We start from the raw sequence: 24,784 nt of genomic DNA, 5'->3' as shown, positions 1-24,784 counted from the left end.
ATTTTTTAAAGTTAATTTTATGTTTAAAATTTTATTGGGGTATTTTTGACTTATAATGTTGTGTTAATTTTAGGTGTAGAGCAAAGTGAATCATTCATATATATATATCTCCACTCCTTTTCAGATTCTTTTCCCATATAGGTTACCACACAGTACTGAGTAAATTTCCCCGTGCTATGCAGTAGGGCCCCATTCCCTGTCTAGTCTATACATAGTAGTGTGTAAACCAACTCCCTAATTTATCCTTTTCCCTTTGGTAAACATAAGTTTGGTTTCTAAATCTTTAAGTCTGTTTCTGTCTTGTAAGTTCTGTTACATCATTTCTATTAGATTCCACATATTCGTGATCTCAAATGGTATTTGTCTTTCTCTGTCTGGCTTACTTCACTTAGTATGATAATCTCTTGGTTCATCCATGTTGCTGCAAATGGCATTATTTCATTCTTTTTTACGGCTGAATGATAGCCGTATGTATATGTACCACCTCTGCTTTACCCATTCCTCTGTTGTGGACATTTAGGTTGCTTCCATGTCTTGGCTATTGTAAATAGTGCTGCAAGGAGCCCTGAGGTGCATGTATAGGTTTGAATTATGGTTTTTTCCAGATATATGCCCAAGAGTGGAATTGCTGGATCATATGTCAGTTCTATAGTTAGTTTTTTAAGGAACCTCCATACTGTTCTCCATAACGGCTGCACCGGCTTATATTCCCACCAACAGCGTAGGAGGGTTCCCTTTCCTCCACACCTGTTCTAGCATTTATTGTTTATAGACTTTTTGATGATGGCCATTCTGACTGGTGTGAGGGGACACCTCACTGTAATTTTGATTTGCATTTCTCTGTTGAGCATCTTTTCATGTGCCTTTTGGCCATCTGTCTGTCTGGGGGAAAATATCTATTTAGATTTTAAAGTTAATTTAATTTTATTTTGTTTATTTTTTTGTCTTTTTGCCACTTCTAGGGCCGCTCCCATGGCATATGGAGGTTCCCAGGCTAGGGGTCTAATTGGAGCTGTAGCTGCCAGCCTACGCCAGAGCCACAGCAATGCCAGATCTGAACTGCGTCTGCGACCTACATCACAGCTCATGGCAACGCCGGATCCTCAACCCACTGAGCGAGGCCCGGGATTGAACACGCAACTTCATGGTTCCTAGTTGGATTCGTTAACCACTGAGCCATGACAGGAACTCCTCAAGTTAATTTTCACGTCACGTGGTAGGGCTGGCTGTGAGGGGTCCAGGGGACATTTGACCTAGCCCTCCCATTCATCTTCTGATGTCATCTCCAAAGAGACTGGAGGCCTTCACAGGGATCCAATTAATAGGACAACTTCAACACATGTGTTCCATCAACAGATCATGCTGGACGTAGTTTATTCTAAGACATGTGTCTAAAAGCCCTATAATCCTGCGTACAGCACAATGTCACTGCAATGAGCAGTAATTAGTGTTTGTATTTAAGCTTTGCTTTTGTTCAACGTAAACACTGAAAATATTCCGTAATTTCTGGTAGCCCTTGTTTTGGCAGCTCTTCATTTTTGTCTCTTGAGATGCTAGACGTCTCACCAAGGAGGCACTGCCTAGGCCTCTCCCAGACTCTCCATGGTCTCGGGTCCTGTACCTGTTTAACGTCCACATTCTTCCAGATAGATCCCCATCGGGCTCCCTCCCTGAAGCCACACAGGTCTCTGGAAGGCTGAAGAGAGAGGCCGCTTCTTAGGCACAAACTCTAACAGGAGGTGGCCGTTATGCAACTGGCTTACAGAAATTTCCTTTTGCATCTTAAGACAGCCCAGCCTCGTCCCTGGTTGCACACTGTTCTGTGGCTGACTTGCCATGAAGCATTATTTCTACAAGAAAAACAAGTCAAAGGCTTATGCCCCTGATGGCGAAATCACCTCGCAGTGGGCAGCCGTGGGAAATGGGTCTCTGGTTATACTCACTTCACAGGATTACAAGGTAACATCCCACACACCACAGCATGACATAGAGGCTCATTAGAGGCAGATATTTGGGAGTGTGTACTTGTCATAAACTCAAAATCTGGGTAAATAGCCATCCCAAATTGGCAGAAAGAACTATTAGCTAACTGGTGACTCAGAGGGGGAGTTTATACTTCTATGATGAAAAGAGATTGTTAAAGAAATCCTTTGCGCTTATCACCGATATCCCAGGATTTGATACCATCAACTGGGTCCAAAATTAAACCCCAAATGGCTATTCAATGGCAATTGGAATATCTTTTCATTTCACCTTAGACAAATTGTCCAAATCGAAGCAGCCCAATTTCTTAAAATAAAAGTCCAACCTTGCACATAGAAAAGTCTTAGCACTTGATTCTTGGATTAGTGGGTTTTCTCTCTTGCAAAGTTTGGTCCTTAACCAAAGTAAGTATTTACCTCTCCATGTAGAGTTCAGGTCAGAAGGAGAATGAGGTAATAGCCAGAATACTTCAGTTGCAAGTGGCAGCAGCATACATAGCTCAATCTGATGTAAGAATAAAAAAGGGATTTATCATTGTGTGTAACTGATGCATCCAAATTCACTGCTGCTGAAGGCATAGCTGCATCCAGGTGTCAAATACGGTTAACAGGAGTTTGCCATTCTCTGTTTCTTGGCTCTCTTTTCCTCTATGTCGGCATTATTTTCAGGTAGACTCTGTCCAGGCGAATGTCAAGGATTCATCTGTAGCTTCAGGCCTAGATGAAGAACACACACACCCACCTCTTTTCCCTAATTCTTCCAACCAAAGTGCCAGGTAAGAATCTCACTGACCATCTACTTGAGGCATATACTCAACCCAGAATACATTCTCTCGTAATTGGCCATTTTGTGCAAATTCAACTGTTTACCATGACAAACCAGACCGACCTGTCCATTCTTCTCCAGACCTCTGTTAGGCATTCGTGTTGGGTTACTCTGGAATACAGAGGCGACTATTTCTTTGAACACCAGACACAATCCTTGGCTTACCTTTAGGAATCACGGTCTAAGAAAACACTATGAATCAGAGTTCCCATCATGGCTCAGTGGTTAGAGAATCCGACTAGGAACCATGAGGTTGCCGGTTCGATCCCTGGCCTTGCTCAGTGAGTTAAGGATCCAGCATTGCCATGAGCCGTGGTGTAGGTCGAAGACGAGGCTCAGATCCCGTGTTGCTGTGGCCCTGGTGTAGGCTGGCGGCTACAGCTCCAATTGGACGCCTAGCCTGGGAACTTCCATATGCCACAGAAGCAGCCCTAGAAAAGGTAAACACACACACACACACACAAAACCCACTATGAATCTGTAAACTATGTTTACACACCAAGGAACAGGAGGGCTCTCCCTTCCTATGGGAAGGGCAGGCATGACCTCCCAGCTCCAGCTCTCCCAAGAGTTGAAGGGACTGTCACCAGCATGGCAAATGTTATTTTCTGTCTCCTATGACAACCCTGGGCCAACTTGGATCACAGAGTTCAAGTAACATATATATATATTCAATGAGCAGAAAGATGCAACTTCTCTGCCTTGACGAGAAGGATATAAGAGGAGAGGAAAAAGAGAAAAGGCTTGAGGGAAAGTGAAGTCCCACCTGCCACTCTGCTAAAGGCCAAAAGCCTTGAGCCTCAATCTGTGGGTGGAGCCAGTCCCTGCCCTGGATGTTTCCTCCTGAAACAGGGCCGACAGACAGAGCCCTCAGCCAGGAAAAGCGAGTCAACACGACCTGTACGCTCTACCTCCTTCTTTTAGAGGGAAATTTCCCCTGACATGGATGCTTCATCGTCATCAATCATCCACATCCACGGTAGACTTGAGGCCTTGAGAACATCTTAACACTGGCTAACACGCCGGCAATAACAAAATCTCTTGGCGCCAAAAAAGAAAAAAATCCGACTTAGAACTTCCCACTTCCATTCCTGGCCCTCCTCCTCTTAGCCGTAAATGCGTTTTGGTAAATGACAATCAAATGTTTAAAAAACAGAGAGTGAAGTGGTTCTGGAGCTCCCACCAATCTATTTTCTAAGTTTCCAATAGTCAGAAAGCACACTTGTGGGTTAGTCTATTCATCCAAACCTAATGCCAGATCTTTCCATCCTGAGTCGGGACCAGGCTGAACACCTGCCCTCGCTCTCATTATGGACCTTCTGACCCAGCTCCAGGCATGGGATTCCGTCCTGACTCAGCCACGCTGAACTCTGCTCCACTAGAAGCATCTGGGCATTTCCTTCTCTCATTTCCTCAGCCTCTGCTCGGGAGTGTCTGGGAGAAGGTTGTCACGAACAGATGTGCTTGTCTATTTCCAGAATTTGATTCTGTGTGCATGTGGTAAGAAAAACAAAACAAAACAAAACCCACAGAGGACAAGGGACAGAGGGAAGTCAGGTGAATCCAGCATTACCACGTCCACACACTTAGACTTCACTCCTCTGGGACTCGTGGTTCCTACAGTGACCCTTTCTGAAATGAACACAGCATGACTGAAGTTTTTCTAGCCTGTCAGTGAGAACTACCACCGTATATTGGTAAGTATTTCCGTTTAAAATGCACTTGGAAAGGATATGGTTTCAAGCCTGGACAAAGCTCATATTGTCGAGTTCTAGTTCCAGTTATTTTAGGCAAAGAAAGGGAATTTCCATTCCTCCCTCTAATCAGGCGGGAGCACTCCCTTCTGAGTAACCACTTCCTTGTGATCTGTCAGAGCCCAAGTTATTTAACAGGGGGGAAAAAAAATCCCCTGGTATTAGGCATAAAATTTCTAGTCAAGCCAGCCACTCTGAGAACACGTCCATGAGCTCATGCAAGAATGAAGATGTGACCTCATTCAGCGGAGGGAACACAGGAGACTTGATTCTACAAGAAAGGGATGAAATGGGGCCACACGGGCCGTCATTCAGCAGCCGTGGTGATGGTGCCAATGGCTCTCATTATAGCCAACGTAGCATGTGCCAGGCACTCGTTCATCGGAACCATGATTGGACTGCTCGTGTTTGCGAGTTTTAATGTTTAAGGGTTTTGTTTTTTGTGTGAGTCAGTACATGTCAGAGTTCCCTGATGACTTATTAGGCCAAGGATTCAGTTGTCACTGCTGTGGCACGGATTTGATCTCTGCAACAGGAACTTCCCCATGCGGTGGGTGTGGCAAAAAAAAAGAAGTCGGTTAATGTACATTCCATGAAAAATAGTGTAGGTGGTAACAGATATGGCAAAAATCCAAAGTAATACGCAAATGACAACAGAGAAACAGTGAGCTGGACAATGCCGTTTCTCGAAACAAAACAAAAAACACCACTGCAACAGAGAAGGGAAAAAAGAAAAAAAACTGGCCATGCAGTAAACCTTCCTTAGGGGCCGAGCACTTGATGCATATAGATTTTAGAGGCCTGACCTGTAATCCTCGCAAAGACACTATGAATTAGGAAAGACGACTACCCCCAGTTTACAGATGAGGACACCGAGGCCGAGGAATGCCAAGTACTGGCTCAGGGTGACATGGCTATAGCGGCAGAGCTAGGAATTGACCCCCCAACCCACCCCACCCCTCCCCCGCCCACCACTCAGCCCCAGAGCCCGAGCATCACTGACAGGGAGGTCAGAGCCATTTGTGCCCAGGGCAGTGTTGGATCATCGAGTGATGCCACTCACTCCTCCGGGCAAGGGAAGCACCCCAGGCCCTGGGCAAGAAGCCCCTTCCTGTCCCTGCAGAACGAGAACACCCCCCTCTAGGTCCTCCCCATCCCTGGGTTCAGCCACAGTTGATCTTTGTAGTCACAGATGATGGCCTGTCCCCAGGCTCTGCCCTTCCCCTTTTTCCTATATGCAGCTGTTTCATGGGTGGCTTAGAGCACATAATTTACACAAGCAGCCCTCGCCAGGCGCTGTGTGGAAGGCCCTGGGTATCCCCTCAGATCTCCCTATGAGCAAACGCCCACCCTCCCGGCTGCTGTGTCGCCGATGCCGCTTTAACTGCTCATCCTTGGAGCTGCTGTCGGCACAACAGGTGCCAACTCACTTGGGGCACTGTCCTGCACCTTTCATGGGACAGCCCACAACCAGTAACTGACTATTCCATGTGTGAAGGGCCAGCTTGTTTACCTCCAGGTGACGCCGTGGTGCAATGTCTGCTTTAGGGATCAGGCTGAAGCTAGACTCCAGTTAAGAAAAAAGCTCTACTCATGGCCTCTGCCGGCTCTGTCCTGTTTCCCTCCCTCGCCTTTTGGCCGCCTTCCTTGGCTACACCACGCGCACCCAAGTCCACATTCCGACTTCTGCTCCTAGAGACCCACTATGTGCCAAGGCCACAGGCTCTGGGACACTCAGATATGGTCCTTGAACTTCAGGGGCTCATGTTAGTGAGGAAGACAGTTATACAAACCCAAATGTAACCAGGTGAGAACTGTAACACCTGCATTCTTTCTTACCTTCCTTTTAATACAGTATTGCCATGTGCCCGGGCCAATGCTAAACATCACGCAAGTGTTGTTCTATTTGATTCGGAGAACAAACTCATAAAGTGGTTACTCCAATTAGTCCTTTTTTATACTTAAGCGATGTTCAGAAAGGTTAATTAACTTGTCTGGGGTCCCACAGCCATTAGCGGGTAGCGATGGAATTCGAACCCAGATTTCAAGAAATCACCTCATTTTTTCCCACAGTCCCTGGATCAGGGGTCAGCAAACCCGGCTTCCGGGGCCCTACCTAGTTTTATAAATAAAGTTTTATTGAAACACAGCGATGCACATTAGTGACATCTTGTCTGTGACTGCTTTTAGCCTACCAAGGCAGAGTTCAGGAGGTGATACAGATATGCACGGCCAGAAATATTTGCCATCTGTCTCTATGGAGAATTTGCCAACGCCTACTCTAAATGATGTTGATATTGTTGTTTAGCCTCAAGTAAAATGTGAATTCTCTTCTCTGTGGCTTATAGCAGAGGCTGTGTAGCCTCAGCACCCCCCTCCGCCCCCGCCCAAGGCAGACTCAATCATTCTATTAAGTTCTCATACAACACTCAGTGGAGAACCAAATCACAGCCTCTGATGGGCCGGCATCTCGGCATCTCGCCTACCGTTTCATCTACTAACTCTCTGAAAGGAACTCGATTCCTGTCTTCAACAGAGCAGGCACAGAGAGAACGACAAGGAAGTTTCCTCTTGAGATTTTGCTCTGGAATTCTCATTGTTCAAATACATCCCATTACCTTTTGAACTCTTCCCCCCCCCCGCCCCCCCGCAAGAAGTTCCTCTTCTAGCTTTTTATTTGCTAAATTTCAATGCTTGGAAATGCTGATAACCTGCTTCCAGGGTTTTCTGCCACACAGCGCTCAGACTTTGAGCCTTTATCCTCTTTTCCCATAAGTCAGCCGCTTCTTAATTATGGTTTGTTGCCCAGCTTTGAACGGTTTCCAATCCGCTTCCATTCGGGGATGATTAAGGTTCAATGAGTGCCGGGAGACTGATGAAGAGGAAACAGGCCCAACCCAGTCAGGTTGAAATGGCAAGTCCAACTTGGACCCCCTCTTACCATTCCCCTCTTTCTGAAGGCTTTTTCTGGTCACCAGAATTTTCTAGATGCGTCCTCAGTAGCTTGAACCAGCTATGCTTTTCATCTAATACCATAAGACTCCAGGGTTTTTTTGTTTGTTTGTTGTTTTTTGGTATTTTTAGGGCTGCACCCGAGACGTACGGAGATTCCCAGGCTAGGGGTCAAGTCGGAGCTACAGCTGCCGGCCTACCCCACAGCCACGGCAATTCCAGATCTGAGCTGCATCTGCAATCTACACCACAGCTCATGGCAACACCAGATCCTTAACCCACTGAGCAAGGCCAGGGATTGAACCTGTGTCTTCATGGATACGTGTCAGGTTTTTTACTGCTGAGCCACAATGGGAACTCCTGGCTGGATAATTCTTTGAGGGCCATCCTGTGCACTGTAGGATGTTTAGCTGCATCCCCGGCCTCTACTCACTGGAGGTCAGCAGCATCCCTCCACTCACCCCCCTTTGACAACCAAAATGTCTCCAAATATTACCAAACAACCTTTGGGGGACAAAGTCACCCCTGGTAGAGAACCACTGGCCTAGACATATAAAAAATGTCCAATCATATTGTTTTGAATAATTCAATGAATTAGAAGAGATCCATGGAAATGTCACTTGTTATCTCTTGTTAATATGATTATTTTGTTTTCAATACCTGCTTGTGTTTTTCCAAATTTTCCACCATAGCAGGTCCTGTTCATCATCCTTCACCCATCATTCCCAAAGCCACAAAGCTCAACTGACAGCCGATCTGGGCTCCTCTGAATTTACCCGAGGGCTTTCATGACCTCAGGTGGTGTGACTATTTATACATTTCTTGGAAGAAGTATTAATGTGGTATTGGATATTCAGTGTAAACAAAACATCTAAAATCTGAAAGAAATCTGGTTTAGACAATGTACCTGGCCCCTAGGTTTTGGGACAGAGGACTGGGGTCGTGTATGACGTTTCCGACCAGGAAAACAAACATGCAAAAACATCTGAAAGGCATTTTGATGCTCTTCTACGCAAAAGAATAGAATGAATGAATGAAGAGGGTGTTGCTGAGTAAACACTCACCCCCAAAATTCTCTCCAAAAGGTAAATTATGGGGAAAAAGAGTTGTGGGCAGGTGTAGTAATCTCCTCTTACAGATGAGGAAACACGCTTGGTGGGCTTCGAACCCTAAGTCCCACCGCAGGCAAACGCCGGGGCTGAGTGCGCATCTTCCTTCTCTATGCTGGCGGTGTCTTCCGTCCGAGCCATCCCACAGAGTGCTGCGCCCTGCAGCCAGCCTTCCTGATGCTGAGTGAGTGGATCATCACTTTCTTGGCATGAGGTCAATTTCTTGGAAGGCCAAGGTCATTGGAATTCTACCTGAAACAGGAAATTAAGCAAGGCGGGGCTTGGCAGGTGCGAGATAAGACCCGGGGCTACCTGATCAATGTTCAGCAGCAAAGAGGAAACTGGCAGAGGCAATGACATTAACAGCTGTGCCACTGATGCCTGGATAAAATGGGGGGGGGGCCTAGGCTCTGGAGCAAGACCCCTTAGGTTCCAATCCACCGTGGACGAGTTGCAAGTTTGTTAAAGGTTCTTTTGTGCCTCAACATCCTCATTTGTAAGATGGGAACCGCAAGGTGACCTCCATCGCAGGTCCACTCCGAGGACGGGATGAGTTAATACAGAAAGAGTGTTTAGAAGAGGGTCTTGCCCCTGTTAGGCACCCAAAATATCCTCCCCTCTTTTCCCCAGTACCTCTTCCTAAGCGCTAGCGGATCTGATTGCCCTCTGCCCCCATGAAGCGGCACAGAGGGACACAGGAGGCCAGAGCATGTGTGCAGATGGACTTGGCTGCACATTCCCGCCTGTCCAATCTCCCGCTGTGTGATGGGGCTAAACCACTTCCCCTCTCTGTGCCTCGGTTTGACACAACCTCAGTGACAACACATCATCCTGGAAACGTTGCGAGAAATGAATGGGCTATGGGGTGGCCACTGCTCAGCTCAGTCATCTCTCGATAAGGGTGGCTATGTTCACTGACAGCTCAAGAAACCGAGAGCCAGAAAGTTTAGGCAACAAGCATGGAAAGGTGTGGCATCCTCGGTGCTCTCCGTGGGGAAGGTGCATCCCCAGGGATGCTATGCCGACCGTCGGCGGGATACGGAATGGCATTGAGAGATGGAGGGTAAAATGGTTTATCACTTTCAATAGCTATAGTTTTCTTTTCAGTTTCTTTCTATCTGTGGTGAGCGAATCAGTCTCCCCCTTACTGGAGGGACATAAAGTTTCCTTGTGATAGAAATGTAGTTAAGTAGTCCTAAGTACTACTTGTTGATATAATTTTATGACTAAGACTATTAACAAGGTTGTAATAAGTAGGAGACGGAGCTAAAGAATTAAGTAGACTACTAGGCAAGGCAGAGACAGGGTGAAAAATCATGATGTTCATACGTGAAGGGCCATGTGGGGTGCTGCGGAAAACCACATCTGGTGACAAAAATAGCCCATCGAGATGGTCCCGGAGCCGCTTCAAGGGCTGCAGGCAGTGACGGCCCGTGTGGTTCATGCTGAGTTCTTTCTTAGTGAATCCTTCCTTTCTCTGAGTACACACTGACCTCGTCCTTGATGGATTTCCTAACCACAAATTAGAACCATGTTAGCAACTATCTTGGTCTCCCAATTTTAGTCCTGCCTAATTTCCCATTTTATGTCATTAATTGCAGTGTGTGTGTGTGTGTGTGTGCGCTCGCGTGCACGCACGCAAGAGAAAGCAAGAGAGATCCTTGTGAACAAAGGTGGTACGTTCCTTATTTACACAACCTGCCTTAGTAGGAGACACACAAGAGTGACTTAATCATGATCACTCACCTTGTATTTTGCGAATGCATGATGGCTTTTAATCCCCACAATAACTTGATAGGGTAGATAAAATTGCCTAATTTTTATAAATGAGGAAATATTTCAGGCCTCCAGAGATGATGTGAGCCCAAAAGGAAACAGCTAAAATTAGAAGTTGAGGGCGTTCCTATCATGGCTTAGTGATGAACGAATCCGACTAGGAACCATGAGGACACAGGTTCAATCCCTGGCCTTGATCAGTGGGTTAAGGATCTGGCATTGCTGTGAGCTATGGTGTAGGTCACAGATGTGGCTGAGATCCCACGTTGCTGTGGCTGTGGTGTAGACTGGCAGCTACAGCTCCAATTCGACCCCTAGCCTGGGAACCTCGATGTGCCGCAGGTGCGGGCCTAAAAAAGACAAAAATAAGTAAATAAATTGAAAATAAATAAACAAATAAAACTAGGTGTTGAACTGGGGTGGTAGTCTGAATTTGGAGCCTAGATTCTAACTACTATGCAGCATTGAATCCACTTTAAAAGATGCCTAGGATGGATGGATGGATGGAAGGAAGGCATGGAAGTGGTATAAAGAGACAACAGGATTATTTTTGAGCTACCCATAAAAGTTCCAGGTCATAGGTTCTACTTTGTGCTAAGCACTGGACAGACATTATCTTTAATCCTCATCTAAGATCTTTGCTCAGAGAATGGGTGCCTTGGAAACATCATAGAGGCTGGCTCTTAAGACATTTACCACTAAGACACAGAAGGCAGATTCGTGGTTACCAAGGCGAAGGGGGTGGGGGAGGGAGGGATTGGGAGTCTGGGATCAGCAGATGCCAACTCTTATATATACGACGGCTGCACATCAAGGTCCTACTGTAGAGCACAGGGAACTACAGTCACTGTCCTGTGATAAACCATCGTGGAAAAGACTATGAAAAAGGATGTATGTTTATACATAAACTGAGTCACTTTGCTATACAGCAGAAATTAATGCAATATTGTAAATCCACTATGCTTTAATACAATACATTTTTTTAAAAAGGCACTTGCTGTTGAGGCCAAAGGCTCCAAAGTCAGAGAAACTAGGTACCAATCTCGGACCTGCCTCTTAAAGCCGAGCATCCCGGGCTGGCCGTTTCTACTGCTGGGCCTCCGCTTCCTCATCTCCAACGAGATGATGATCTGTACTCCACGGGGGTCCCAGAGGATCGAAGGAGACCTTGTGTCCCCAGTGCCTGCTTTTGCATCATGTCCTCAAGGCATGGTCGCGGTGGTTGTTGCTGATGTAACTGTCATTATCCACACAACCTGTAAGTCTCAGAACTGGTCAACCAGGTCCATTTTACAAGACTGAGGAGGTTGGGAGTGGAAGTCCAATTTGAACATCAGGGGGTGTCGTTGGCAGACAACACTGGCTCCCCAGAAAGGGCCATGTCCTAATGCCTTGCACCTGTGAATTGTTACCTTGAATGGCAACGGGGGTAAAGCCTGCAGGTGGAACTAAGCTTGCTCAAAGTAGGGAGAGGGGCCTGGATTATCCAGGTGGAGCCTATGTAATCAGGGAGGCTTTAAAAGGGGGAGGAGGGACGGGGCGTGATTCTAGAAGCAAGTCATGGCGGGCTTATGTTGCTGATTTGTGAAGATGCGCAGAGGCGCCATGAGCCAAGGAACACAGGCTGCCTCTAAGCTGGAAGAGGTGCGGGATCGGATGCTCCCCAAGAATCTTCTCCCGAAAGAACGCATCCCCACCAGCACCTTGACTGTAGCCCCGAGAGGCCTGCCTTGGATGTCTGACATCCCGAAATGCAAGGTAATAACTTTATGTTATTTTTGAGCCACTGTGTTTGAGGTGATTCGCTACTGCAGCCCTAGGACACTCCCTCGGCAAGGAAAGACTGCGACTCAGGCCTCAGATGTGTGAGGAAGTCAGGGGTCTGGCCAGTTCGCCTCCCGCAGGCAGTTTGGTTTCACTCGCCCTCTAAACATAAACCCCCATCCAGCCCTACCTCTGCATCTCCAGCTGCCCTGTGAGCTGGGACCTATGTGCTCACTCGGGGGTCTATGCAGCCTGATGCGGAAGGGAGCTTCTGGCTGGCCCGTGGGAGGAGGGGCGCTCTGTGGTGGGGCTTAGCCACCAGCAGTCTCCACGAGGGAGCAGGTGCAAGGAGTTTCCAGCTGAGCAGAGGAAGCTGTCTTGCAAGACCAGGAAACAGCTTTCTAGTCTCCGAGGAGGAGGGATCTCAGTTATTCCCTTCACGCCAGAGCTCAGGTTAAAGCAGGAACCTGGTCTTTGGCAGCTGACAGACGTCGGGGCCCCGCTTTCTCCTTTTCCTCTGTAAATCTGGGCGGGTTCATCAGAGGCGGGAGAGGCAGACCCTGAGAGGTCCACTTTCAAGTTCAGCTGTTCACTCATTGTTTAAATGGCAGTAACATTTAGGTACAAACACAGATCTTAACTGTTCTGAGTTTTGACAACTACACACACCTTTGTAATAAATGTCCACCCCAAACAAACGATAGACTGGCGGTTCATTACCTCAGAACCGCCCTTTTCTGGACGAAACCAACCACCACTGCCAGCCACCACCCCCTCCCCCCCCAGGGGCAACCACTGATCTGCTTTTGTCAGTGGAGGTTAGTCTTTTCTAGAACTTCATAGAAATGCATCACATAGCGTTTCCTCCTTTTTTTTCCCCACTTTGCATCATTTTGAGAGTCATCCATGCCGTTTCATGTATCCATACACGTCTTTGCATTCTACGACTGAGGAGGTACATCGGATGAATGGACCTTGGTTTTAAAAATCTCTTTTGTACAACAACAACAAAAAGACAAAAGACAATAGACAATAGACAAAAAAAAAAAAAAAAGAGTTCCCGTCGTGGCGCAGTGGTTAACGAATCCGACTAGGAACCATGAGGTTGTGGGTTCGGTCCCTGCCCTTGCTCAGTGGGTTAACGATCCGGCGTTGCCGTGAGCTGTGGTGTAGGTTGCAGACACGGCTCGGATCCCGCGTTGCTGTGGCTCTGGTGTAGGCCAGCGGCTACAGCTCCGATTCAACCCCTAGCCTGGGAACCTCCATATGCCGCGGGAGCGGCCCAAGAAATAGCAACAACAACAATAACAACCAAAAGACAAAAAAAAAAAATCTCTTTTGTTGTTAAGGCCTTTTGGGTCCTTTCCAGCTTGTGGCTGTTGTGAGGCAAATGCTGTAAACATTCACGGAGAAGGCTTTTGTATGGACATTTGTTTTCATTTCTCTTGGGTAACAACCTAGGAGTAGAAATGAGAAACTGCCAGTTCTCCAGAGCGGTTGTGCTTTCAGCTATTAAATGACAGACCCTAGTAAAAGCTGAGTTCTCCTCTCTTCACCAACATTGACTGTTGTGTGTGTGTGTTGTTTTGTTTTTTGTTTTTTTTTTGGCTTTTCTAAAGTGTGAAATTGATTGTATCTCGTTGTGGGTTTACATTGCATTTCCCTGACGACTAATGATGTTAAGTACTTTTTCATGTGCTTATTGGCCATGCCTGTATCTTTTAAGTATCTGAGTTTCTTGCCCATTTTAAAAATTGGTATGTTTGTCCTTCATTAGTTGTAAAAGTTTCAAGATCCAAGTTCTTAATGACACATAGGTATAAAACGTAAAAACTTTCTCCAATCCGTGGCTTGTCTGTTTTAAGAGTATCTTTGAATAAGAAGAAACAAACTTTTAATGTGGTTCGATTTATCTTATGTTAAATTGTGTCTGAAGAAATCTTTTCTTCTTTTCCTTTTTTGTAGCCGCACCTGCGGCAGATGGGAGTTCCCAGGCTAGGGGTCGAACTGGCCTGCCTACACCACAGCCACACCGGATCCTTAACCCACTGAGTGACGCCAGGGATTGAACTAGCATCCTCATGGATACTAGTTGGGTTCTTAACCTGTTGAGCCACAATGGGAACTCCTTGTCTGAAGAAATCTTTGACCCAAGTTGATAAAAGATATTTTTCTTTTACAAAGATATTTCCCTCTGTCTTCTTCTAGAAGATTCCTAGTTCTAGCTTTTACATTTAATTCTCTGATCCATCTCAAATTTATTTTTGTGTCTGGAGTTAGCGTGGGAGAGGATAAACCAATTCCATGCAGTCCTGTTCAGGCATCGGGATGGCTGTTCCCAAGTTCAGGGTCCAGTGCGGGATTCAGCAAATCTTTTCTTTACGTAGAAACAGGGCCAGACAGGAAATATTTTTTGCTTTACAGGCCATATGGTCCCTTTATGCAACTTAACTTTATCGTGTAAAAGCAGCTACAGACAATACGGAAACACAAGGGCATAGCTGTGTCCCAATGAAACTTAATTTGCAGGCAATGAAATTTGAATGTCATAATTTTTACATTTCAGGAAATACTTGTGATTTCATGAAATAGTAGTCTTTTATTTTTTAACCCATTAAAAATGGGCAAATCATTTTTAGCTTGGGGGCTGTACAAAAACAAAAAGCAGCCAGATTTGACCTGCAGCCTCGAGCCACAGTTTGCCAAGTCCTGGGCTACTCGGCAAGGCAAACATTCAACAAACAGAAGGACACGCTGTGATAACAGCATGAAAGTAAAGAGCTGTGTTCTGTGGGTGAGTGAGTAACAGGCGATGGATAAGCCACTTTGGATAAGATCAAAAGGAATTATAACCGAACCACGATGAGACACCACTTCACACCCATTAGGATGGTTATTATTTAAAAAAGGGGGGGGGGAGGGTTGGGGAAGATGTGGAGAAATTAGAACCTCTGTGCCTTGCTGTTGGGAACGTAAAATGGTGTAGCCCCTGTGAAAAACCATAAAACGTTGAACAGATAATTACCGTACGATTCAGCAATTCGACTCCAGGTGTATACCCAAAGAATTGGAAGCAGAGACTCAGATACATGTACATGCAAGTTCACAGCAGTGCTGTTTGCAAGAGCCAAACGGTGGAAGCGACCCAAATGTCCATCAACAGAGGAGTGAGGCAACAGGTATATACATGCAATGGGATATTATTCGCCTGTAAGAAAAATTCTGATACATGCTACAACGTGGATGAAACCTAAAAAAACATGATGCTGAGTGAAAAAAAGCCAGACACAGAAAGACAAATATTGTATGATTCCACTTATCTGTGGGAACATGGAGGCAAGTTCATGGAGACAGAAGGTATAAGGGGGTTACCAGCAGCTGGGAGGCGGGGGGCAGGGGTGCAAGTTCTTTAATTGGTACAGAGTTCCCGTTTGGGATGATAATGGAACCCGGAGGGGTGGTTACTGTAGAGCACTGAAAATACACTGAATGCCACTGAATTGTACACTTGAATACTGGATAAATGGTAAATTTTATGTATATTTTACCTCGATAAAAAAAAATTTAAAGGACTTATAACTACAGGTCTGACTAGGAATCTGTCGGGCACGGTACTAAGCGTATCACACATTCACCCACTTAATCTTTACAACACCATGAGGCAGGTCCTGTCATCGCTACACCCGTCTCACAGGTAAGGAGACTGAGGCACTGAGAGCGCTGACACCTTGCCCAAAGTCGCACAGCTAGTGAGTTGCAGAACCAGGAATCAAACCAGTTGCAGCAGTCTGGCTCTAGGCTGGCGTTTGGCTGTCATGCTCCGCCGCCTCTAGCAGCGGTGACTCTCAGCTGCGGCCAAACACTAGTGTGGCCTGGGGAGCACCCCTGGTTAGATCAGAACCTCGGGAGGTTGCCCCAGGCGTCACTCGCTGTAAAAGCGCCCAGGGGCTGCCAGTGTGTAGCCAAGGTTGAGAATAACTGAGATGGTATTAACAGCCATGACCTCAAAAGAGAACAGGACTCAGCCACGTGGGGAGAAGGGGTCACTCCAGGCCACACAGTGGATGAGTCATGTATGAGCTGGCCTTATTCCCGTGTGAGCATGACATGTGTCCTGGTGGGAGCAGCAGCTGATACTTATTGAGCAGTGATGCCTCAAGCTCGACACTAAATGCGTCTCATACTTTGTCTCTTATTAACATTCATCATGGTCTTAGGAAGGAAATGTCCCCATCCCCATTTTACAGATGAGGCAACTGAGGCCTTAAGAGAGTTGCTTGCGCAAGGTCATACTGGTTACGAGGAGTAGGGGGTGCCCAGGCCCGTGCTGTCCACGCCTAGCTCTCCAGCCTGTCTGCCCACTGAAGCTGGCCCAGGGCGTCCTGGCAGGAATAGTGAGAAAGGAGGTGATCTACCCACCTCTGGCGTTTGTCTGGTTTTGTTTTTGTGCAGGTCCACCTGTGGCAAGGCGTCTTGGTTGAGTCAGGACCTTGGTGCTCCTACATCATCACCATGGGCTGGAGCGGCTCCAAGGAAGTTTGTTCATGAATCTGAACAATCTCACTCTGCAGGGAAGAGGAGGCTGAGGCTGGGAGGACTTTGCTGGGGAAATTCAGTGTATTAGCTGGAGTTTTACAAGGCCCCTGGTCCAGGGAGAAGGTGAGAGAGACTGTGTTTGTTTCTCACCCTAGGTCTTATTGATGGTGTCCACAACTTGGAGCAAGTCTGACCAGGGAGAGGTGTGACCTTGGAGAACACAATAAGGAGAGAAGGCTCTTGACTTTTCCCTCTAATTCTTTTTTGTTTGTTTTGTTTTTTTGTCATTTATTGGGCCGCTGCCGTGGCATATGAAGGTTCCCAGGCTAGGGGTCAAATCGGAGCTGTAGCTGCCAGCCTACTCCAGAGCCACAGCAATGCTAGATCTGAGCCGCATCTGTGACCTACACCACAGCTCACAGCAACACCAGATCCTTAACCCACTGGGCAAGGCCAGGGATCGAACCTGCAACCTCATGGTTCCTAGTCAGATTCGTTAACCACTGAGCCATGACGGGAACTCCTTTTCCTTCTAATTCTGAAAGCCTGAGACCGCATTTGGCTTATTGATCACTCTGCCCAGAGAACAGTATCAGGCACGCAGGGTAGGTGCTCATTAAAACTTGTGGAGCAAATGGATACGCATGATGGGCAGGGGGCCTGCCCTGTAGAAGCAGCAGATGAGCTGAGATCCTGGCTAAACACTTGGTAACAGATGAGGGGATAAAGGAAAGAATGTTCCAAGGGAAGAAATTCATGTTCCAAGTTCAAATTAAGCTTTTCTATGATGTCACCCCTTACTGATGAGGAAACAGGCTTAAAGAGGTCTAGTGATTTTTGTCAATTAGCAGGTGGCTAGAAAGTATCAGAACTTGGATTTGAACTTGGATCCCCAAATTCTTCTTCCAGTGTTGTTTCTACTGCATATCAGCAAACAACCAACCAGAGGATAATGCAAATGAGTAAGAAGCATGTTGCATGGGAACACAAGGACTCTAACCATCATCACCAATGGCCCCAAATCATCATAAGAGCATTAACTAAGATTCACTAAGTGCCTACTCTGTGCTGGGCTCTGGTCTGTGTCTTTGACCTGCATGGGATCCACAGATCCTCTCAAAAAAAAAAAAAAAAAAAAAAAATCATATGGAATAGAAGCTGTTATCATCCTTTCAGCTATGGAAACGAGGTCTAGAAGCAATAACAAGCCTCAGCTTACATACTTTATAAGAAGCAGGAGTTCAAACTCGGGAGTCTCACAACACCAAATCTTAGCCACTGTTCTCCTGGCCTGTCAGGCAAACTGGCCTTTGATTGTCACTGAGTTGATGATGCTAATTATCGTACCTTCCTTTCTGGGGCTTTGAGCGTTTCTATTTTGAGAGAACCTTCACAGTCCTCTGACAAAATTTTCCACTTTTCAAAACCAGGTGTTTTCGTGTCAAGTCCTGAGTGATGGAAAGATTTCTCGTCACAGCTGTGAGAACGTAACCAGTAGAGAGCCACCAAGGATACGAACGGGGCTGCAGAGTAGATTGCTATCAGCTCGGGGTCAGAGCCCCACGTGCACCTTCCCCGGGCCACGTGGTGCTGGGGAGGAGGGCGTCTCCCCGAGCAGGTGCTTCCCTTCAGTCACTGCCCACCCCCCACATGGAGAGGAGGGGAGGCTTATCCGGCAGGTAAATTTGGGAAGAACTGAGCTGTGCCCTGCTCCTTGTACCCTTCCTTGTTGGGGGGGCAGAGGAGGGGGCTGTTCTCTGCTCCTGGATTGGAATTGGAAGATTCACTTTACTCTGGGGTCAGTGTTGGGAAGCCCAGGGGCCCACAGATAGTGAGACTGACCAGCAATAAAGGTGGCGTTTTGGCTCCCATCTGCGCCACAGACTGGATGTGTGTCCTTCCCCTGCTTACATGCACATGTTGAAACCTAACCCCCGATGAGACGGTATTAGGAGATGGGGCCTTTGAGAGGTGCTTAGGTCATAAGGTGGAGCCTGCACGAGTGGACACAGTGCTAGGACTGCTAGGACACAGACGTCAGCAGCTGCGAAGAGGCCTGGCCTGGCCGTGCTGCACCCTCATCTCTGCCTTTCAGCCTCCAGAATGGTGAGAAAGACACTTCCTTTGCTTATCAGTCACCCAGTCTAGGGTTTTTGTTACAGCAGCCCAGATGGACTAAGACCACCTGCTCAATCGTTTGTTTCTCAGATGAATAAGAACTCTCTGCCAGGGAAGAGACCTTCCCCAAAACCCCTCACGGGGGACGCTGGTTTTAGTGATGTCTGCTTTCTAAGTGAGAGCCATGATTCAGGATTGGAGATGGTGTTTCTTCTCAGTTCTTCGTCCCACATTTACTTGCTTGGCATCTGCTCTGTGCCTGGCACTGCACCGGGCACCCTTTAGATAAGGATGAGCCCTGAAAAGTGGGAGCAGACGGCTTAATGGAGCCTCGTTGTGACTCACCCCAGTGGGAAGGTTGAGGCACCTGCCTCGGGGGAATCCACAGCCAAGATAAAGCATCACCCACCAGGCGTGGGGATGGTCGAGCGTCACCAGAATGATGCAGGGTGGAAGGCACACGCCACAGCTCCCTCACTCTAGAAGGATGTTTTTGAGAAGTCTACCTGCTCCCCAGAGGCATGGGGCAGCCTAGTTCTCTCTTCCCCTCTTTTCTTTCTTCGCTCTCAATTCCCCATCTGTGAGTCACTCGGTATCAGTCCACTAAACTCTTCTCAGCCCATGTCAGCAGGAACCAGCTGGCTTTGTGGGGGAAAATACCAACCCAGCTGTCTGTACAAGGATGGTAAGAATTAGAACCTTGGGTCCCATACCTCCAGCTCACATCTGGAGAAACTGAAGGGGAGACTTTGAAATTTGGGGTCAAGGAAGCCTTGTAGCTTTTTGATTAACAGCACGAGTTCTTGAGTCACCTGGCCTGGAAGAAAAAGCCCGCCTCGGCCGTTTAGTTACTGATTGATTTCGACCCATCACTTCACTCACCAAGCTTCAGCTCCTCCTCTCTGACTATAGGACAAGATCAGTACCACGCTCCTAAGGCCAGCGATGCTGCAAAATGCATAATAACCTTTGGTTGTTATTTTAGTGATGATTCTTCTAGATTTCTCCTGAGAAGTCATGCAAAACAGGAATGTGAATTGCAAAAAAGATGCTGAGCAGGAAGGCACCAAAGAAAGCCTTTCTCCAAAGGGGATGTTTATTTCAGAGGCACACAGGGGGAAGCTCCACCAGCTGTTTTCCAGGAAATCATCCACTTCACCCAGGGTGAGTTCTAAATTTTAATGACCAGCTAGTGTGGAAGGATTGGAAAAAGAAGAAAACAAACAAGGATGATGTAAAGATCCAATCACACACTGCATAAACTCTGAGGTTTCTGATATTTAGTCTCAAGTTTGAAGGTAGCTGCCACCTCCATTAGGAAAAGAATCACAACCAACACCAATACGGGCAGGTAAAAGGTGAGCTTAACGGTATACATCAGAGACCCAATACCAAGGCTCACTAGGGTCTTGGGAACAGTAAAATGTGAAATAATCCACAGCTGTTGGATTTGATGTTTGGGGGGGAGGGCTTTGCTTTGGAAGTTTCTTCTGCCACAAATGTTCTCCCCAGCCAGTCTCTTCCCCGTACACCCAAACTTTCTCAGCTCAAATATGACCTCCGAGAAGCCTTCCCAGTCCTCACTAATGGAGCTCTGCTCTCAGTGTTTTTTTATCCCAGCAGTACCATGTCTGTAATGAGATGTTTGTTGTGATTGTTGGATCGGTTGCTCCTTTAAGTTGGCTGCATGTTCCAGGTGACCAGTGACCCTGTCTGCTGTATATACAACTATAGATGTGGTTAGATTGGTCTCAGACCCACAACAGAAACTCTGTTATATCTTTGCTGGTTTAATGACTTTAGCAAAGTTCTATTAATTATTTCTCCACTCACTCCATGAGGCCTTAACTCTTTAGCATGTATTTTTCAATGATGAATAGCATCATTAGTTCATTCAGTTGATTACGAATTAATAACCCCTGTGCTTACTATCGGCCAAGCGCCTCTGGGGGCCGGGTGAGCCTCGACACATGGAGACAGAAGAATCTCTACCCTCGTGGAACTTGCAGTACAGGGGGAGAGCAGCATCAATGAAGAGAGAAGCAGGACTCCTTGGTCACATGTCCCCAGTGCTTCAGAGAAAAACAAGTAGAGAGAAACAGGGTCAGGATGGGGGCAATTTTGGGGAGAGAGGCTGGAGAAAGCCCCTTGGGCAGGAACCCCAGGCGGGGGAAGGCGGCCTGGGGCCCCTGGGGGATAATTCCAAAAAGAGCTGCGGGCAGTTCACAGGGTCAGGGGGTGGGGGCATGTCCTGGGCCACTGTGCCAGAGTGGAAGACAAGAGGGTGGGTGGATGAGTCAAGAGAGGAGCAGATGTGGGGGGTCTCCGCGGGCCTTTAGACTTTGCTCTGTGATGGCGAGTCACTGGGAAGACACATCTGGAAAGAGACTGGGATTTAAAATGATTTCCAAATCATCCCGCTGTGGGGATTAAAGGAAAGGGGGCCTTGGGGGACACCGGGGAGAGCTGGGAAGGTCTGGGAGTCCTTTTTTCATGACATGGTGACAAGCCGTCAGGCTCTTTGAAAGTAAGGCCACCAGAGGTGCTGACGGATTGGGTGTGGGAGGCGGGGAGGGTGTCAGGGTGATTCCAGAATTTCCAGCCTGAGACTGAATGAAGAGATGCCTAGTCGAGGAAGACTGAGGAAAGCAGGTTGGAGGATGGGGGGGGGGGGGAGCGGGGTTTCAGGCGTGTGACATTTGAAGCTATTTTTATCCTGCAGGTGGGGATATGGACAAGACAGAGTCCCGGCCTCCCTGGGAAACTGGTGTGAGGAAGTCCAGTCAGCAACACAACTGAGAGAGACCCCGCCGTGCCCAGTAGTGCCAGGCATAGTGAAGTTAAGGTGATGGGGAGGGGTGACCATTGGAGGTGAAGGGACCTGAGAGTGGAGACCAGGACAGGGGATGGGAAAGCCAAGTCCCTGAGGAAGGGATGAGCTTAATAAGTTTGAGGAACAGAAAAAAGGTGACTCCAGAAGGCTTGCCCACAGCTGGGTCTTACAAGGGATGGAAGCCCTTAGACCTCGAGGAGGGATCGTGTGGCCTCCTGATTTCCGTTTTTATAGGCAGCTTTGGAGGATGGATTAGCAGGAGAGGGAGGCGAGCGCTGGAGTAGGAAACCCAACTGGCAGCCGGTCCACCGCTGTCCAGCAAATCCGGTGTTGACTCGGAAGGTCAGTGGAGACGGAGGGAGTTGAGAGATGTGGGATCTGCTTTGGAGGCAGAGACAACAGAATGGGAGAAAGGAATCCAGGATGACGCCGACGTCTTGGGGTGAGCACAGCAGGGGGGGCATGGTGAGGGGAGGATCTGGGTCCTCTCTGGGAAGTTTCAAATGAAGGAAGGACGAAGAACTTGGGGATCATATTGGATTTGTGTGTGTGTGTGTGTGTGTGTGTGTGGCGTGCGGAAGTTCCAGGGCCAGGGATCAAACCCATGCCACTGTTGTAACGAGAGCCACAGCAGTAACAATGCCGGATCCCCAACCCTGCTGAGCCACCAGGGAACTCCACGTTGGCACTGTCTAATGTTAATAATTATACATGCAGAATAGCGAACAAATCAGCATCCAGCTTGATAAATTTTCCCAAAGTGACAGATCCCGGTAATCAGCACCCCAAAAGTCCCTCTGTGCCCCCTCCATTCTTCTTTCCCCAAGGTCACCATTGTCCCAGCCTGACATACTTTTTATTGACATTTGAAAACCTATGATTAAGAGATAATAATCAGAGGTAAGCGTGGGGTATTTGCTTATGTAATTCTCAGAAAAATACCTCCCTTGTTTTTGTAGACTCGGGTTTTGTTCTGCCATGAGTCATTTCGAGGTTTGCTGGAGTGTCTTTTTCTCCTTCATCCCACAGGAGGCACTGCTGAGGAGTGTGAGTGAGGTCCCGCCTGACCCCAGCTAGTGGGCTGCTGCCTTCTTCTGGCTTCCGTGAGTCAAAGGGACATGAAAACCACAACATGAGGTTTAACTGCGAAGCCCCGCTCCCCGCCCATCCCCTTCGCCTCTTGAGTTTCATTTTACTGGTCCCGTCCCAACAGATGGCTCTTCTTAAAGCAGCATCGCCAGTGTGTAATTCTTCTTAATGACAGGAGAGCCAATTTTATTCTCTCCTGGAAATTAATTTCTCTTCCATTTCTCTCTTCCCCTCCACCCCTCTCTCTGTTCCTGTGATGATTTCTTTCGGAAATAATTCCCCTTGCACGCGACCTCCACAAACCTCTGAATCCCCGCAGATGGAGCAAGGCTGCTCTTGCGAGGGAACGGAGGGCAGGAGGCATGTCCTGTGCTCTGCAGTTTTGTTCCTGGAGGAGGAGGACATGGGGACAGCTCTAGGACTAAGGGTTCATCTTTTCATCTATGTTTACTTCTCAGGAGACCCCAGCCCCATGGTCTTAAATTTTTCATTGAAGTATAGTTGGTTTACAATGTTCCTTCAGTTTCTACTGTACAGCAAAGTGACCCAGCCACACACACACACACACACACACACACACACACACACACACATTGTTTTTTTTTTTTTTTTTCTTCATACTAGCTACTATGTTTTTTGCCTCCTTGGCTCTGCACATGTGTTCTCTACATAATATTAAACAGTAACCTTTGTGTCTCCCACATTCTGGGGTGCTCCAGACACACACACCACATTTTTCAACCACGCACACATGCACGCACAAGAGTGGAACCCGTACTGGCTGACCCAGGGCAAAATCAAACAACTTTTAACTGCTAAGTTGACTTTACCTTTTTTAACACCTTAATTGAGACATAATTTACGTGCCATAAAATTCACCCATTTTAAGTGTGTGATTCAATGGCTTTTTAAGTTTACTGAGTTGTATCCTGGCTGTTTTCTTTCTTGCAAACGGAGCCACTGGATGAACACTCTCACCCCCTGAGCTCCCTCCCCACTTGGAAATGTGACAGTTAAAGAGCAGGTTCTGTTTCACCCCCCCCCCAAGTAGTTTTTATTCATTCTGCCATTTACAACTTACTTCCTGTGTTTTGATTCTGAGCTGCTCAGGCCTACTTCTTAGAAGCCAAGTGGATTAGTTTTTACACTGTCAAGAAGTTTCTCTTGTGTCAGAGGAGTTTTCTGGGTTTTTTGTTTGTTTTGTTAATCTTCAGATCTTTGCTTCATCTGCTGAGGTAATGACAGAGAGACCTGAAAATGTTACCTTTGTGATATGAAAGACTATACAGAAATATTTGGTATTTAGAGCTCAACTAAAAGGTTCATAGCATTCTGACTGTTGGGATTGGTGGAAGAAAAAAAAAGATATTTAGACTATAAATAGGGCATGGAGGCCTAGAACTTTTTCCTAATATTAAAATCTGCATATATAGATTTCAGTTTTGACATCTGTTTTCTCATTTGAAAAACAGACATGAAAATAACCACTTTAGGAGATTTGCCTGAGGATCACATGATTCATGTGAAAACAGCTAGAATGCTAATGATTTTTTAAATCTATAAATGTTCATGGAACACCAATCTTGAGGAACTTCACTAATGGAATAAGAATACTGTTTTGGCCACGGTATGTTAATAAAAGCGAAGGGCCTGCTACTGGAGAGTATGTACCAGTTTAGCCAATCGCTCACTAAGGAGGTAATGAGGCTTGCTGTGTGCCAGGCCCCAGGGACTGAGTGGTGGACAGGCAGGCAGAGTCAGGTGGCAGACAGGTGTCTAACGTAGAGCTGAGCAAAGAAGTACGTACGAACTGTGCAAGTGCTGGGGAAGAAACTATTCTGGGGTATGTGTGTGTGTTTGAAGCAATTTAAGAGAATGCATTTTTTGCTAGTAAATGTATATACCTATAGGCCGAGAAAAATTTCCTGGAACAATTCATGAGGAATTGGTGACGAGGGTTTCTTTTTGTGACAGGAACCAGAAAGGGAGAGAGAGGGACATCTTCTGCTTTTGATTCTATAACTTTTCCGTACATTTTGAAGTTT

The 24,784-nt window shown here is 47.0% G+C and overlaps 2 long non-coding RNA genes across 2 annotated transcripts; one reads left to right on the top strand and one right to left on the bottom strand.

The window, feature by feature from the left end:
* Nucleotides 1-7,610: 7,610 nt before the first annotated feature.
* Nucleotides 7,611-23,969, bottom strand: LOC146395388 (uncharacterized). Its single transcript, XR_014832636.1, has 8 exons — nucleotides 23,821-23,969; nucleotides 23,043-23,127; nucleotides 21,842-22,748; nucleotides 20,747-20,889; nucleotides 19,700-19,765; nucleotides 16,583-16,728; nucleotides 9,953-10,135; nucleotides 7,611-8,875 (listed from the first exon to the last, which is right to left on the bottom strand). It is a non-coding gene; the product is annotated as an uncharacterized LOC146395388 (long non-coding RNA).
* On the top strand, nucleotides 11,943-17,817 carry LOC146395389 (uncharacterized). The gene is made up of 3 exons (XR_014832635.1): nucleotides 11,943-12,157; nucleotides 16,616-16,822; nucleotides 17,609-17,817. It is a non-coding gene; the product is annotated as an uncharacterized LOC146395389 (long non-coding RNA).
* Nucleotides 23,970-24,784: the final 815 nt, after the last annotated feature.

The sequence above is a fragment of the Sus scrofa genome, chromosome 17 (genome assembly GCF_054392235.1).
Source record: "Sus scrofa isolate SSC_HxYL_T2T_F1_AM1 chromosome 17, Sscrofa_HxYL_maternal_Yorkshire_Landrace_v2.0, whole genome shotgun sequence".
Classification (NCBI taxonomy): Eukaryota; Metazoa; Chordata; class Mammalia; order Artiodactyla; family Suidae; genus Sus; species Sus scrofa.
Note: the sequence above shows the minus strand (reverse complement) of the source record. Positions and strands in the feature narration are given on the sequence as shown.